Source organism: Hemiscyllium ocellatum, chromosome 15, assembly GCF_020745735.1.
Source record: "Hemiscyllium ocellatum isolate sHemOce1 chromosome 15, sHemOce1.pat.X.cur, whole genome shotgun sequence".
Taxonomy (NCBI): Eukaryota; Metazoa; Chordata; class Chondrichthyes; order Orectolobiformes; family Hemiscylliidae; genus Hemiscyllium; species Hemiscyllium ocellatum.
In genome coordinates this window covers 23,962,662-23,974,445 of record NC_083415.1, presented here as the reverse complement: position 1 = coordinate 23,974,445, position 11,784 = coordinate 23,962,662, and the positions used below count along the sequence as shown (strand labels likewise).

Below are 11,784 nucleotides of genomic sequence, written 5' to 3'. Positions count from 1 at the left end.
TTCATCTGCTCATGCACTATGAGGAGAGACGCTTTGTCTTAACAGCAGAGGACAATATCCCCTTATGTTGTGAAGCCAAGACCTAGAAACCTCCACATGCTGGTAACCAAGTAAGATCCATTCTCAAGTCATGCACTATTCTCTCAGTGGCAGCACTGTGAAAGTATTCTTAATATGCTCAAGCTTCTGCCCCTGTTCTGTAACTCATTCTTTCTCGTACCCTGCAGGCATGAGCAGCATCCACTCAACCTTCAACACAAAATTAACAGCTCCTCCAGTCACCACCTCCTCCGCTCTGAGCAGTGAGCCACAGATCTCCCAAAGGATGCACCAGCAAGCCATTGTCCTGCACCTTCCACACAGCTCAGACACTGACACTGTGTTGTTTCTTTAGTTCGCTTAAAATCAGGAGCACATTTGAATGAGTAAATCACTGGCATGTCACCACAAAGGCTGAGAAAGCAATGTCTCAGGTAGCTGAAGCTCAGAAGATTGCCAGTCTCCAGGTCCTGCTCGGTCCCATCCAGGAGAGGACCACTTTAGGAATAGGCACAGGCACCTGCCGAAGGAGCAGCACTCTGAAAGCTTGTGATTTCAAGTAAACCTGTTGGACTATAACCTGGTGTTGTGTGACTTCTTACTTAGGCACTGCAGAAGTAGACAGTTTCTTTTAGAGTCACTTGGGAAACTCAGTCAAATGTTAGAGAAGTTCACCAATGCTATCTGACCCATGCTGACCATGGCATGTCATCATCTGGCTGTCCCCATGGAGAGTCTGGCAGCTGCTTTGAAGACCCAGGCCCAGTAGACTGTTCATTGGCTCATGGAGATGCATGAAGGAATGCACTCCATCACTGTAACCACTGGCTATCAGCACTTATGACATGGGAACAAGGGGATACTTCATTCCAGGTGCTCCTTCTTCTCAAGGAGACAGGGTGCTGCCAGTAGCTATGCAGATAAAGGATAAATGACATTCAGGAGAAAACTAGAGATCCTGATAAGTGGCATAACCCTATTATGCCACACCCCAGCTACCAAGGTTTGTGGCGTCAGGATAATCCAGATGTGTCTACCCTTTCAATCTTCATTCTGCCTACAACCCTGAATCCTGTGAGTGTTAAAGCAAAAAGAATGATCTTTTATCTCGCCAGGATATTCTCAGAATGTCTGGGCCTTCTAATCACAAATACCCTCGAACTCATCAATTCAAATCTCTAATATCAACTAGCTCCACAAGAGGGGAGGCTCCCTTTACTCCAGCTGTAGAGCCCAGGACTGAACCTTTACATAGTGGAAGGGAGCGCCAAGAGGAAACCTTTAGAGGCACATAGGTAATGTGCTGATCATTTGTTGTACATGGAATCTTATATTTGTAAAACTATGTTCACTTTACTTCCTCATCCGTGTGATCAACTATTGTAGTGATTGGTAAACAAATGAAGCTGGAGAGGGCTCTTATTCTTAATGCCACATGATGTTAGAACTTGGTCTGAAGGATTGTTAATCTTTCCCCAGCACACACTCGCATAAACGTTGTCATGTTTGAATGAGGAAGCATCAGATCTAGTGAAGCCTTCCGTCGGTTTGCAACGTTTGCTTTTTCTGTTTAATAAAAGTTAAGAAAGAATAAATTGATAAGCTGCATTCACAGTGGGAATAAACAAGGGCTTCTTGCCTCCCCAGCATCAATACATTTACAGTTAATGATTGAGACTTCATCCACCTCAGTTCTACTGGAGGTATTTACCAAAGAAGTCCATCTGGGTGATTGCTGCTGACATTGTTGCACTGTAGCCTGATTAAGATGATGCTCCTTCTGATCAACCAGTCCTCTGAAACATAGCACATTTTTGCGTTTCCCACGTGTAGGTTCATTATCCTCAATCTGGATAATGGCAGGCAATCTTACATCTCCAACTGATGAAACTTATCATAAATGTAAATCAAACAAAATCTATAGATTTCTTCAAACCTGATTGGTTTCAGTCCTTTTTGATAAAATTGATCATTTCAGTCATGACTTGTTATTATTTATTGATGATTTTACAAGGCTTGGTTTGACCACAGTCAGATGATTCCTGTAGCCATTTTAAATTAATTTTGTTTTTGATTTTGAAACCATTTCAGGCCATGAAAATCCTAGATATTTAATTCAGCTGACAGAAGTCAAAAATTGGTAGTTCATTTTTTAACACTATCAAGACAGGGGATACATATTAGTCATAAATCCTGGGGTAACTCCATATTGTTCTGCAAGTAAATAGTACCATAACACCCTTTACACCTATCTTGAGAGGGCAGATGCGATTCCCATTTAATGACTTATTGACAAATGACACTGTCTTAATAGCACACTAAGATGTTAACTAGCTTCCAGTCAAATTCAAAGGCAAGCACTGTATCACATTTGACAATAATTAGTAGGTTGGTAGCAATATATTTTTACTGACAATGTTAATAGTTAAGAAATAACTCACTTTTGTGTTTACTTTTCTTTCATGTGTGCATGTTATGTTTTTGAACATATGTGGTGTTCCGGCAGAGAGCTGGAAGCAGTTTGACTATAAGTCATTTTAGCTGAAAATGTGTAGCTGGTTAAAGCACAGCAGGTCAGGCAGCATCCAAGGAATAGGAAATTCAACGTTTCGACGTTTCAGGATGAAGGGCTTATGCCCGAAACGTCGAATTTCCTATTCCTTGGATGCTGCCTGACCTGCTGTGCTTTAACCAGCTACACATTTTCAGCTGTGATCTCCAGCATCTGCAGACCTCATTTTTTACTATAATTCATTTTATCACAGTTGAATGTAGAATAAAGTTCCCTTTTGCTTTAACGTGAAAGTTTTTTATTTGTCACATTAGTGATCACAATGTTATGTACAGCTTGATAAATGAGAAGAACTATGAGCCATAATTAGTTTATTCATCGAGATAGACCTCTTGGTTATCCATTGGTTTCCACATGATGTTCGGGTACTTGCCTACTCATACTAATTTGGAAGTATATTCCATATTTTGTTCAATCTTTGGAGTTGATTTTATCCTAATGCTTTCCACTTGGTAATGCTCAAAGCAAAAATATGTCACCCTGTACAGCTCTCCAGATTGGGATTTTTATTAAAATGGGTGGTGATGCACTCCTTTGAAAACATGCATTTGCTAGTTTTCCAAATTGTGAAATTAGGAGGTAATTTAACACCCAAGATCCAGGTACTGCTTAGTTAAATTTCTGAATTCCTGAAGAAGGGTTATATCCACAACATCAATTTCTCCACTTCCTGATGTTGCCCGGCTTGCTGTGTTCCTGTAGCCGCCTGCTTGTCTACTTTGGATTCCACCATCTGCAGTGTTTTCTGTCTATAACTAGTTGAATTTCTTAGCCTTTTGTTAGTGCTTAGGTCCTTAGCTTTGATTATGAAACTAAAGTATTTGCTTTTCTTTGAACTGGATTTTATTATTGAATACAATTACTTCAGTGAGAAGCATAAATTGGCACATACAGATATCTGTGATAGCAGAATAGAGGAAGAACAGTTTGTATTTTGTTTGGGGTAATTGCCTACTTTAAAAATTAATTCTGTACATTAAATGTATAACTAAGATAATACCCAACAGAGTCCTTTATATCTGTTGTTTGTCAGTTTGTGATATATATTATTTTTGGGCAAAACTAAATAGCAAAGAAATATAGTTCCCTAAACATTGTAATTACTATTAGTCAGGACATAATTCATATTAATTGAGGAGATTTATCAATCATTTGAAATTATGTAGACATTGTGCTTTGCACATTGTATAGCTTTCTTTGTGCTTGTAATTTTAACATGTTCTCATAAGTTGACATTTGCTTGTTTGCTTGAAAGACACTTTGTACCAACCAATGTTTGAACATCTGTGCAACACTTCTAAAGACATATACATTCAGGTCAAAATAAAGTTGGATTCCATCCAACCAATCAGGTTGGACAACTGAACATTCTCGGCAGTATTCATAAAATGTGATGCTAACAACAAAGGCTGGAGTAATCAGTGCATTCTACAAAACAGCCACAAGCAAGCACAAACACTTAGGAAAGATAATTGACTCTCTGGTGGTGTTTCACTTTTGTTGAGAGAATGCTTAGCAGGTCTGTATAGATTTTCTTTTGCACAATGTCAATTTCTGAATGAACAGCAATGGAATAAAAATTAATAATCTTATTTGGAACTTTTTTAATAGTAACAGGAGTAGAGAAATATTTGATTATTTTACATGAAATTCAATTATCATTTTGAACTCAACTGTGTTATTAAATAATGTACTGAAATTCTTGAAAACTAGATAAATACTTTGCTTGCATTAAATGTACATTGAATAGGGGCCAATATCTACTTGAGAAAATGTAAAATCAAATAATTGCCTAAAGAAGGTTGCACCGGCATATTTTAATGATAAACAATGTTTAGTCACAGTGAGTGTCAATGTATGTGCAATTAACAAAAAATCACAGCTTCAGTAAAGTTAGGGCAGAATACATTTGGGAGGTTATGATGATTAAAGAAAATTGAAGGAGATTATTGGTAAGAGACCTATACAAATACATTATATGTAATTACACACATCTAACACTAGGAATTATTTTATCATTTGCACTGTCCTTGTCTCAGTGAAGATAATGAAGACATTTTTGTTTTAATAGTTGGATGATTTCAAAAGGCAACTCTAAATTGAACTGACCGTTAAACATCTCTCGGTCGATTTGAAGCAAAGTAAATAACAACTTCAATGTGGTGATGAAGAATGCTACTTTATATATGGATAATTGACAGATGAAAATTTATTTCTGCATCAGTACAGATAAAAGCAGTGAGTACCTTTAATTTAAATTATGTCTTGAATAAAGTAATATAATCATTAACCAATGCTTTAGTAATTAATCACTGAACTGTTGTCCTCAACCTTGCCTTTGTATAAATACAAACATAAACTAATTGGGCCAAATGGTCTGATTTATGATATAAATACTAAAACCAAATTGTGCTGCGGCAGAACATCTAATAGTATCTTCCATTTTGGACGCCTTGCACAACTTCTGTTTTATTTTACTCAATAATTAAGCAAATAAAGTCCGATAGCTGGGACCTAAATGAATGGGGCAAGTTATTATGTAGGTTAAAAACAGGGTAAAAACAAGGAGTGCAGATGCTGGAAACCAGAGTGTAGATTAGAGTGGTGCTGGAAAGGCACAGCAGGTCAGGCAGCATTTGAGGAGCAGGAAAGTCAATGTTTCGGGCAAAAGCCCTTCATCAGGAATAGAGGTAGGGTGCCTGCAGTGGAGAGATAAATGAGAGGGGGTGGGGGTGGGGAGAAAATAGCATAGAGTACAATAATTGAATGGGGGTGGGGATGGAGGTGATAGGTCAGAGAGGAGGGTGGAATGGATAGGTGGAAAAGAAGATAGGCAGGTAGGACAGGTCATGAGGGCGGTGCTGAGCTGGTAGGCTGGAGCTAAGGTGAGGTGGGGGATGGGGAAATGAAGAAACTGGTGAAATCCACATTGATGCCATGGGGTTGAAGTGCTCTGAGGTGGAAGATCACCAAACCACCCATGACCCCACTCCCCCCATCACCAAACAGTCCATGACCCCTCCCCGTCACCAAACCGTCCCTTACCCCAACCCCCATCACCAAACCGTCATCTCCCAGACCATACAGAGCCTCATCACCTCAGGAGATCTCCCACCCACAGCTTCCAACCTCATAGACCGGGAACCCTGCACTGCCCGGTTCTACCTCCTTCCCAAGATCCACAAGCCTGACCACTCCCGCCGACCCATTGTCTCAGCATGCTCCTGCCCCACTGAACCCATCTCCACCTACCTTGACATGTCCTTTCCTCCTAGTCCAGGAACTCCCCATATATGTTCGTGACGCCACCCTCGCCCTCCCCCTACTCCAAGACTGTTTCCCTGGCCTCCAATCCCCCATCTTCACTATGGATATCCAATCCCTCTACACCTCCATCCACCATGACCAAGGCCTCCAAACCCTCCGTTTCTTCCTCTCCCGATGTCCCCATCAGTACCCTTCCATCGACACTCATTCGTTTGGCTGAACTGGTCCTCACTCTTAACAATTTTTCCTTCAAATCCCCCCACTTCCTCCAGCCCAAAGGGGTAGCCATGGGCACCCATATGGGCCCCAGCTATGCCTGTCTCTTTGTTGGCCACATAGAACAGTCCATCTTCCATAATTACACCGGCACCACTCCCCACCTCTTCCTCTGCTACATATGCTGCATTTGCGCCCCCTCGTGCTCCCGTGAGGAGGTTGAGCAATTCATCAACTTCACCAACACATTCTACCCTGACCTTAAATTTACCTGGACCATCTCTGACACCTCCCTCCCCTTCCTGGACCTCTCCATCTCCATTAGTGACAACTGACTTGACACTTACATTTTTTACAAACCCACCAACTCCCACAGCTATCTGGATTATAACTCTTCCCACCCTACATCCTGAAAAAATGCCATCCCATATTCCCAATTCCTCTGCCTCCACGTATTTGCTCCCAGCAGGCCCAGTTCCACCACAGAACACGCCTTCTTTAGAGACTGAAATTTCCCTTCCCACGTGGCTAAAGGTGCCCTCCAAAGCATCTCATCCACATCCCACCCTTCTGCCTTCAAAATCCATCCCTCCAACCATAACAAGGACAGAAGGCCCCTGGTGCTCACCTTCCACCCTATCAACCTTTGCATCAACCACATCATCTGACGACATTTCTGCCACCTCCAAACGGACGCCAACACAAGGGATATATTTCCTTCCCCACCCATTTCCGCATTCTGCTAAGACCATTCCCTCCGTGACTACCTGGTCAGGTCCACGCACCCTTTCACCCACCCTACCTTCCTGGCACCCTCCCCTGCCACCACAGAATTTGCAAAACCTGTGCCCACACCTCCTCCCTCACCTCCATCCAAGGCCCTAAAGGAGCCTTCCACATCCAGCAAAGTTTCACCTGCACATCCACCAATATCATTTATTGTATTCGTTGCTCCCGATGTGGTCTTCTCTACACTGGGGAGACTGGACACCTCCTAGCAGAACGTTTTAGGGAACATCTCAGGGACACCCACACCAATCAACCCCACTGCCCTGTAGCCCAACATTTCAACTCCCCCTCCCACTCTGCCGAGGATATGCAGGTCCTGGGCCTCCTCCACCACCGCTCCCTCACCACTCGACGCCTGGAGGAAGAACGCCTCAACTTCCGCCTGGGAACACTTCAACCCCAGGGCATCAATGTGGACTTCACCAGTTTCCTCATTTCCCCTTCCCCCACCTCACCCCAGCTCCAGCCTACCAGCTCAGAACCACCCTCATGACCTGTCCTACCTGACTATCTTCCTTTACACCTATCCACTCCACCCTCCTCTCTGACCTGTCACCATCATCCTCACCCCCATTCACCCATTGTGCTCTTTGCTACCTTTCCCCATCCTCCTCTCCAACCTGTCACCTCCACCCCCACTCCCATTCACCTGTTGTACTGTATGCTACTTTTTCCCCATCCCCACCCCCCTCTCATTTTAGAGTTTTAGAGCAGTGGAACATGGAATGAATGTGGTGTGGCCGAGGGCTGTCTGGGTGATAGAGGGAGGAAAAGCACGTTGTTCAAAATAGGTGGACATCTGGGATGCTCACGAGTGGAATGTCTCCTTGTCCGAGCAGATGCAACGGATGCATTCAACGCATCATCCTTAAACACTTCTGACAACTCCAATAGACCCCACAACGAAGAACATCTTCCTCTCCCCGCCCCTTCCACAAGGGATAGGATATACATGTATTTGGAAAGACAAGGACTGATTAGGGATAGTCAACATGGCTTTGTGCATGGGAAATCATGTCTCACAAAGTTGATTTAGCTTTTTGAAAGAAATTAAAAAAGAAGATTGATGAGGGCAGAGTGATGGACATGATCTATATGGATTTCAGTCAGGCATTCAACAAGCTTCCTCATGGTAGACTGATTAGCAAGGTTACGTCTCATGGAATATAGGGACAATGATCCACTTGGATAGAGAACTAGCTTGAAGATAAAAGACAAAGGGTGGTAGTGAAGGATTGCCTTTCAGATTGGAGGCCTGTGACCAGAGGTGTGCCACAAGGATTGGTGCTGCTTTTCATCATTTATATAAATGATTTGGATGTGAACATAGAAGGTATGGTTAGTAAATTTGCAGATGATACCAAAATTGGAGGTGTTGTGGACAGCAAAGAAGTTTACCTTACAGTACAACAGAATCTTGATCAGATGGGCCAATGGGCTGAGGAATGGCGAATGCAGTATAATTTAAATAAATGTGAGATGCCACATTTATTTAAGTCAAATCAGAACAGGACTTGTACACTTAATGGTAAAGTCCTGTGGAGTGTTGCTGAACAAAGATACCTTGGAGTGCAGTTTCATAATTTCTTGCAAGTAGAGTCCCAGTTAATAGGATTGTGTAGAACACGTTGGTATGCTTTCATGTATTGATAAGAGCATTGATTATTGGAGGTCATGTTGCGGCTGTGCAGGACATTGGTTAGGCCACTTTTGGAATATTGCATACAATTTTGGTCTCCCTCCTATCGGAAGGATGTTGTGTAACTTGAAAGAGTTCAGTCAAGATTTACAAGGATTTTGCCAGGGTTGGAGGATTTGAGTTATAGGGAGAGGCTGAATAGGCTGAGGCGCTTTCCGGAGCTGAGGGGTGACTTTATAGAGGTTTATAATATCATGAGGAGCATGGATAGGATAAATAGACAAAGTCTTTTCCCTGGGGTGGGGGAGTTCAGAACCAGAGGGCATAGGTTTAGGGTGAGAGGCGAAAAATTTAAAAGGGACCTAAGGGGCAACTTTTTCATGCAGAGGGTAGTATGTGTATGGAATGAACTGCCAAAAGAAGTTGTGGAGGTTGGTACAATAACAACATTTACAAGGTATCTGGATTGGTATGTGAATAGGAAGGGTTTGGTGGGATATGGCCAAGTGCTGGCAAATGGGACTAGATTAAGTTAGGATACCTGGTCAGCATGGACGCGTTCCATGCTGTACATCTCTATGACTCTATGACTCTATGGAGTTGGTGTATTCAATGACAAACAGATATAAAAGGAGAAATAAAGAAATGGAAAGTAGGGTTGGATTAAAAAAGCAGAACGAGGCAGAAGGAATAAGTGGTTTAAAAAAAACCTTTGCATTTTTATGGTATCCAACAAGGACTAAAACTTGCAGGTATGAGACCCCACACTTGTATTATTTCTTTTTTGGTACTAAAGAAATTGATTCTTCGTCATCAACACTTATCACATTGTTAAAATAATAATTAGCCTTGAAACATCTCAGTTGAAAGAGTTTTCACAACATTCAAAACATTTGAAACATGAATCAGACAGCTATTTTCTTCAAGTTATTTTCTTGAAGCAGTGCAGCTCAGACAACAGCTTTTCAACATTTGAGTTTAACAACACTTTTGGCCTTCTTTAAAGTTATTATTGGCATTTGTGGTAAATATCATAAAATGTAGCACTGCAAAAACACAGCAGGTCAGGCAGCATCCGAGGAACAGGAGAAATGACAGTTCCGGCATAAGCCCTTCATCAGGAATGTCCGATGACATGTTGGCTGATGCCTGAAACGTCAACTCTCCTGCTCCTCGGCTGCTGCCTGATTTGCTATGTTATTTCCAGTGCCACACTTTTTGACTCTGATTTCTAGCATCTGCAGTCCTCACTTTCTCCCAATTGTGGTTAGTTATGATGACTGTAAAATTGGGCACATTGCAACTCTTGGAAAAGTTTGTAGTTGACAACATTATACACTAAAACTGTTGTTCATGGAGGATGGAAATTAGAAAAACAAGTGTACTGGAATGGATAAACCCAGTTTTCAGGAGATAAGGGTTTCAGCAGGAATGGCACAAGGTACAGGATATTTTAGAACAGTAGAACATGGTGACAACACACAGTGATTCAATCTGCATGAACAAAGTCAGAGGATGTAACTGAGGGCTAAGTTGTTGAGATTTGGCAAGAACTTAACACTCAATATTCTTTCTGATATTATTTTTAAAAGAGAATTACAATTTCCTACTGGACAAGCAGGTAACTACAGATGATGGTTGATTAAAAAAGCAGCATGTTATCAAAATGGAAACATGCACGAGATCAGGGGAAAAACAGGGGTGCAGGGGGAATCCAGGGTTAATCTTGAGTGAACCACAACCTGGGAATTTAGGGATGAGAGGAGAAGTCATTGCAGTAACTGGGCTGGTAGGATGTAGCAGTTTCACATCATTCAATGAACAAACTTACTGTAGTTTTCAAATGTAATTATATTAAAAGGTTAATTTCAGATTTATTTATCAGATGAATGAGATGTAGCAGTAATGTGCTGTTGGTGCTCTTTTGTCTATACCTTTGCTGTGCCAAATTTTATTCTTAAATCAATAATACTAACACAATTAACTTACTTTTTCTATATTTTTCCAATACCACTGAATACCATTTCATTGCTAAGAGGTTATATCCATTTCTATGTTTCACTGAAATGTTTGAAAATTGATATAACAAAATCATTACTTAATGCTAAGAAACCCAACAACTTCACACTACTATTTGAACTAGAACTGCGGGATATTATAATGTATTACAATAATTGATATGCCATCTATTTTTGCTTAAATAGAAATATCATATCATACAAATTACTGCAGTGAACTATTTACTAGAGGGCGCCATCTGATGGTGGGAAGCTATATTGGAATAAAACTGGTAGTAATTAAATATATCCATACATGGCAATAGTAGTCAGTGCATTTTTTAATTCACTTGTGAGACATGGACATTGCTAGCTGGCAGTATTTATTGCCTATCCTTATTTTCAAGTCAGGATGGTGAGCAGCTTGAAAGGGAACTCACAGATGGTGTTGTTCCAATGTATCTGCTGCCCTTGTCTTCTAGATGGATGTGGTCGTGGGTTTGGAAGGTGCTATTTAATGACTTTTGGTGGATTTCTGCAGTCCACCTTGTAGGCAATACATGACAATTGAATGGAAATAATTTAGTGCATGTCCTTTTACTGTATAGTACTTCAGAATGAATCATTTAACATTAAAAAGTCAACTCTTAAAACCTTTGGAAGAAATCTCTAGGTGGCACAGTTGAATTTTTAGCTACGTAGCACCAAAACATTGAACAATGGACCCATTCAGCTCAGAGCTCTAAGATTTGAGTTTCGTAGGGCAGTCCATAAACTGCTGGACAGGTTCGGAGATGCTGTCAGCTGGAGGGCCTCGTTGAAGCCTCACCTTGAGTATTGTGTGCAGTTTTGGTCTCCTAGTCTGAAGAAAGATAATCTTGCTATTGAGGGAGTCTAGCCAAGGTTCACCAGACTAATTCCCGGGATGGCAGGCCTGACATACGAGGAAAGACTGGATTGACTGCAATTGTACTCGCTGGACTTTAGAAGATTGAAGGGGGATCTCATAGAAACATATAAAATCCTGACAGGACTGGACAGGCAAGATACGGGGAAAATGTTTCCAATGTTGGGGAAGTCCAGAACCAGGGGTCACTTTCTAAGAATAAGGAGTAAGCCATTCAGGACTGTGATGAAGAAGGATTTCTTCACTCAGAGAGTCGTGAACCTGTGGAATTCTCTCCCACAGTTCACTAGGCATACTCAAGAGGGAGCTGGACATGGTCTTTGCAGGCAAATGGATCAAGGTGTATGGAGAGAAAGTG

General features: G+C 41.5%; 1 long non-coding RNA gene across 1 annotated transcript in view; it reads right to left on the bottom strand.

Moving 5' to 3' along the window:
* Positions 1 to 1,279: 1,279 nt before the first annotated feature.
* Positions 1,280 to 11,784, bottom strand: part of LOC132822719 (uncharacterized) — a 34,933-nt gene continuing 24,428 nt past the window's right edge. Inside the window, exon 3 of the long non-coding RNA XR_009645465.1 lies at positions 1,280 to 1,605. This is a non-coding gene — a long non-coding RNA (uncharacterized LOC132822719). The remainder of the gene's footprint in view (positions 1,606 to 11,784) is intronic.